The following is a 6,000-nucleotide window of genomic DNA, read 5'->3' on the forward strand; positions in this document are numbered from 1 at the left end:
ACTTCTAGAGGGAGAGTGTTCCACCCTGTAGCAAGGGTTAGACATGACTGTCAGAGTTAGGAAGCCAGAGAACAGGGAACAGCTGGGTCAGCCCCCCAGGTTAGAGTGATAGCTGTAATAGCTCATCTTAGAGCTAATGACTCTGGAGGTAATGAGCTCCTTTCACCAGGAAGAGAGAGGGAGGCATCATACTTTGGCAGGCATGCTCAGGCTTGGGGTTTGGAGCATAGACTTGTAAGTCATACCAACAAAGATCTGAATTCTGGGTCAGCTGAGTGACTCTGGGCTTGCGTTCTCCAGTCTTGGTTTTCTCATCTGTAAAATGGGGATAATGGAAGGCCTGTCCTCATTCAAATGAGATGTTGCATCCAGGTGCTACCACCCCTCCTCACACAGACTCTGCCATAAAGGGGCAGCTAATATTCTTCTAGCTGTCCAAATCTGGCCCTTAGCCTGGGGCCACCAGCAACTCTTCCTGAGCCTCAGTTTCTCCGTTTGGACCTCCAGCCCTCTGACTCCTAGGATGGGTGACTTGGATGATCTCACTGAGGGGAGGACCCCTCCCACATCAGTCAATCCCTGTGGGTTGTGGGGGCCAGGAGGGAAGGCAGCAGGCAATGCCCAACCAACGATTTCACCAGGCTGGGCAGGCAGCGCCAGGCAGGCGGGAGCTGGTCAGGTTTTTAATTGAACGCGATGCAAATGAAATGTAAATACCATGCAAATAAGCTCTTGCCAGGAGGCTCTGGGCTGGGAGCAGAGGGAGAAGGGAGGGGACTGCTGAGCTGGGGCCCTCCCCTGTCCCCCTTTCTCTCTCTCCTGGGGCTGCCCACGCCCCTGCCCACCTCCTGGTGCTGCCCACCCAACCAGGCATTACATTCTGGGAACAGTGGGCATTGCATCCACCCCAAGCTCCCCTCCTGATCTACTCCTCTAACCCTGTGGCTCCTGATGGTGGTGATAGGATGCTCAAGGAGGAGCCAGGGAACTTGTGGATGGGGCTAGCCTGACACAGACAGTCACACGGAAAGATCCATGAAGACATACATGGGACACAACAGATAGAGACATGCAGAAACCCACCATCCCCTCTCAAGTTCCCTGCAGTACTGTGACCCACACAGACAGCCAATCACACAAAAATATTCACAAATGTACTTTCAGTCACAAATACACACAAATAGACCCAATCACAGGGGCATGTGCATGCGCGCACGCGCGCGCACACACACACAGTCTGCCCTGACACAGGGACCGCAGACTGAAGTCCCTGTGCTGGCCTGAGGTCAGGTCTGGGGGTGGGGGGACAGGCACCCTGTGTGGTCAAAGCCTGGTGGTCTGAATGAGGCCAGATGGGCTGCAGGGGGTGAGGGAATCCTTCCGGGTGGCCTGGGCCCTTTGCCCACCCCCATCCCAAACACATCACCATACCCCAGGGCTCATAATCACTAGACAACCCCAGGTGTTGGTCTGTCCCCAAGTCCTGAGGAACTGAGCCCCATCTCTATCCCCATGTGGTTCCATAGGCCCCTTGCCCTTAAGGAGCCAGCCATCTGGAAGGGGTTGGCTCAGGTGACAGGGCCTGATCTGCTAGGGCAGAAATCCATCCCCCTTGCCAAAGCACAGAGGACTGGGGGAAAGGCCGAGATGTCTGGACAGAACTCCATTCCACCCAGGATCCACATCTGGAGGTGGGTCCAGCCCCCACTCTGAAGTGACTCACGCCCCACATTTAACTCTCATTAGCGCCTCTGAGCCCAGATGGGAGGGACAACCAGCAGCTTCCCCCAGCAGACAGGGAGCTCTGGGTGGGCCACCCCTGCAGCCTCAGTTTCCCTTCAGGGGCCTGGCCCAGCAACAGGGGCTGTGTGGGAGAGCAGTGGCTCACAGTCTCCTTAGACTGAGCTGGGCCTGTCCTTTGCCCCATGGAATGGGGGACTGGGTGTGGCCTCTTCCAGGAACCCCAGCCCCAGTCCCCTGCCGGATGCCCCACAGACTCAGATAATCCGTCACCCAGACTGCAGAGCTTGAGGGGCAGGAAGGAGGGGCGGGGGCAGCTGGCCCTGGATCAGGCCAAACGCTCAAAAAAAATAAGTAAGTAAATAAAGCTCCCCTCTACCAGGGCCTTACACCTGGCGGGGTGAATGAATGGGACCAGAGAAGCAGGGACACGGCTAAAAGGACCCATGGCCCTTTAGGACCTCCTTCCTTCCCTCCCTTACTTCCCAGGATGGACCTTGCTCTTTGACCAACACCGCAGTGTTACTCCGTCAAGGTGCACTAGGCGCCCTGGGTGCTGCCCTCTGGGAAGCCAAGCTGAAGACCCCCCTCCTCCACTGGCCCGGGGGGCGCCGTTCAGCCTGCCTCCACCACACTCCCAACCCCCCTTCCCCTCTCCGTGGGAAGGAGGCAGCTGGGGCGGGGGTGGCCGCGGGAGCGTCTTGCCCGTGTGATCGTGCCGAGCCGGGAATTCGGGGCCATGTGGGAAAGACATTAGTGCCGGCCGCCCTGCCAGCCAGGAATGCGCCCCCCGCTCCGCAGCCGCCGCCTGCCTGGCCCAGAAACGGTGACTCACCCGCTCCGTGTTCGTGTTCCCACCCCCTCGTCGTGCACCCTCCACAGCCCACCGCCGGCCGGCCGCAGGCTTCCCAGCCACCCTGCCTTTGCTCCAGCTGGTCTTGCTACCTGCCTTGCCTGCCCTCCAGGCTCCAGCAGTCTCATATTGCTGAGCCAGATCACACCTCCTGGGCAGACCTCAGACCCCCTCCCCTGGCCTGTCCTCTCCAGTCTCGCTCTAGAGACTAGCTTCTTTGGGACATAGCCCCTCAGGCTGTTTCCCTCACTCCAGGATGACTCACTCACCTCTGGGTCCCCACTGTCAAAGAGCCTGAAACACAGGGCAGGTGCAGAAAAGGGAAAGGAGTCGATGTAACCTGTTACCTTTGGGAAGCAGAGCAATGAGAAAGGAGTGGTCTTCCTCCAACCTTCCCCTCCAGTGACCTTGGAATAGTAAACAACGCCACCTACTTCCTAGGTTATGTGACCCTGGATCCCTTATTCCCCTTGTCTGAGCCTTACTTTCCTTCATCTAATACAGTAAGATTATAGTACACACCCAGCTTGCTAGCCAGGGTGGCCTGTGTGGAAGCTTTGGTCTGTAAGGTCCTCAGCTCAGGGTTTGTCTGCTGCTTGAGAGAGACCTAATCACCATGATGGTAGTGATGTCATTACTAGTAATCACAGTTATTTAATGAACACCTACTACTTGCCAGCCCTAGGCTGGTTACTTTCTAGAAGTTATCTCACATCACCCCTGCCTCAGTCCTGTGAGGGTAGGTCCTGTTATTCTTCTTTTACAAATAAGGAAACATTAAGGTTTGGTGAGGGGAAGGCACTGACTCAGGGACCCCGAGGCTCTGGTTACAGCACCCCTAGGACCCTCCAGTATCCCCTAGGTCCAGCTCTTCCAAAGACTGGACTGGGCTCCAGCTGGTAATCCCTTGCAGACGGTACCCTCATTGAAACCTCACAACCAGCCTCCCACCTCACCCAGGTCCACCTCTTGTAAATTTTAATAAGAAGTAATAGCACCAAGCAGTGGGCATAGGTTTCATTTTTAATTATCTAATTTACATTTAATTTTCCCCACCAACATGATGCAGTTTATTAATGTTTTACCTAAGAGCATCTATTTATGGGCTAAAAATATGTTTACAAAACTAATGGGCAACATTTCTCTTTTGGAGTCCCCTAGTTCAGACCCAGGGACTCCAGCTGGAGCCTTAGGTCCTGTGACCCAGCAACCAACAAAGATCTTGACACCGGAATAATTAATAAACAGGTGTCCCAGAACTCTCTCAGAGAATGCCCCTTCCCTTCCAGCCTCCAGAATGAAATGATGATTATTGAGCGTTTACTCTGCCAGGCACTTTATGGGAATATCTCATTTAATTATTTCACCAACCCTTACAGACTGGTGCTGTTAAACACCTGTTCTACAGATGGACAAACCCAGGAAGAGGAAGTGTCCTACCCAAGGTCACTCAGGAAGAACCAGCATGGCAAACTTAGGGGTCTATGGCTTGAAGCCTACTCTCTGCACTGCAGGATTGAGTGACCCCCTCAGAAAACCCATGCACTGGTCCTACAGATACCAGCTCCAACCTTTGAGACCTTAGGGGAAGTGTGCCCTGTGGTTCTCAGGATGTCAGTGGAATTGGGTGCCAGGATGGAGCAGGGAGGAGTGGAACTCAATAACACAATTCTTATAGCGTGGACCCCTAGGGCTCGCTGAGATCTGGGTATAGCTTTCCAGGCCTCTCAGCGCCCAATGATTGTGACTTCCATGTAGGCTGCTGGAATTAGCAGGGGTACCCATCTTTCTTTTCCCCTTTGCTCCCCATATGAAAGAAACCAGGCTTTCTCTAAGGCAGAGTAGGGACTTCCCTGGTGGTCCAGTGGCTAAGACTCCACATTCTCATTGCAGGGGCCCCAAGTTCAATCCCTGGTCAGGGAACTAGATCCCACATGCTGCAACTAAGAGTTTGAATGCCACAACTAAAGATCCCGCATGCCACAACAAAGATCAAAGATCCTGCATGCTGCAACTAAGACCCAGCGCAGCCAAATAAATAAATAAAAATAAATATATTAATTAAAAAAAAATAAATAAATATATTAATAAACAAAGTAGGGTAGATGAGCAAAAATTCTGGTTTCCAGAACTTCCCTGCTGATACAGTGGTTAAGATTCCACTTGAGAGGGCATGGGTTCAATCCCTGGTAAGGGAACTTCCACATGCCACGTGGTGTGGCCCAAAAAAAAAAAAAAATCTGGTGTCTAGGAGAGAAGGAAGAGTATGAAACCTAAATCCTGAGTCCAGGGCTGGTGGAGAGAAGACATAGTCTCAGGGCAGAAGGCTGGGGTAGGTACTCACTTTGACCTCAGCTCCTTGTGAGCAGTGTGAACCCTTGGCCTCAGCCAGAACTGCAGACAGGCAGCATGGCCAGACTGCAGGTGGAGATCCATGTGGACTCCTTCTCAATCCCAGTCATGCTCACAGAACCAGGAACTCCTCTGAGATTTGAGGGAGCTAACCCCTCCCCTACTACACAGGCACAGACCTCTTTTTCAGCAGATGTCTGGGAGGTCCCAGAAGCTCCACTTACTACTGCAGGACAAGAGTGGGCCACCCTGGAACCCAAAGGCCTGATTAAAACCCTTGAACCACACTTACCTTCTAGCCTCAGTGTGCTTATCCAGAAAAGGGAGGTAATGACCCAGTGCGTAGTTTGGGTTGCTGCCAGGGCCTCCATGGTAATGAAATGAGTTGGGGCAGCCAGGGCTTGACCATCTACTCCATTCTCAAGTCTCTCCTCTTCCTTATAGCACCTTCATTATATGGAAAGGGAAAGCAAGGCCCAGAGAAGTCAGAGGTCTACTGTAGATCACATAGCAAATTGGGAAGTGGAACCCAGATTTGAGTCTTGCACAGGGGTGGGACTTTAGGAAACTCCATGGATCATAGTGAGTTAAGCTGCACCTTGGCACCTGGTCCAGGCTGGGCGTATGTGTGTTGCTGGTTGGGGGGGGTGGGTGCGACGGACAGGGTGTCAGGGGAGCTGGCGCTGCCGCCTCCCTGGTATTTTTAGCCTCGAGAATGAGCTGAGCTCAGGGCTCTGAGCAACCACCAGCAGTGAGGGAAATGGGAAGGTCCCCGCCACCCCTCCCTACCATCACCAGTGTGGAGCCAGGTTTAGGTAGGGGGGGCAGCCTAGGAAAGAGCACAGAACCCAGGGGCTGGGAGCAATCAGGCCCTGAAACCCTGCACCCCAGCCCACCCCCATCTAGATCATCCTTCCAATGCACCCTTCCCATGGGGTGCATCATCACGCAGCCAAGCTGGCAAGGCCAGGCACCCTCATGTCATCCCCTGCTACCCTCAGCTTCCCCTGCTAGGAGCTCTGGGCCAGCTCCTTCCTGTGCAGCAGGTCAGAGCT

This window comes from Cervus canadensis, chromosome 4 (genome assembly GCF_019320065.1).
Source record: "Cervus canadensis isolate Bull #8, Minnesota chromosome 4, ASM1932006v1, whole genome shotgun sequence".
Classification (NCBI taxonomy): domain Eukaryota; kingdom Metazoa; phylum Chordata; class Mammalia; order Artiodactyla; family Cervidae; genus Cervus; species Cervus canadensis.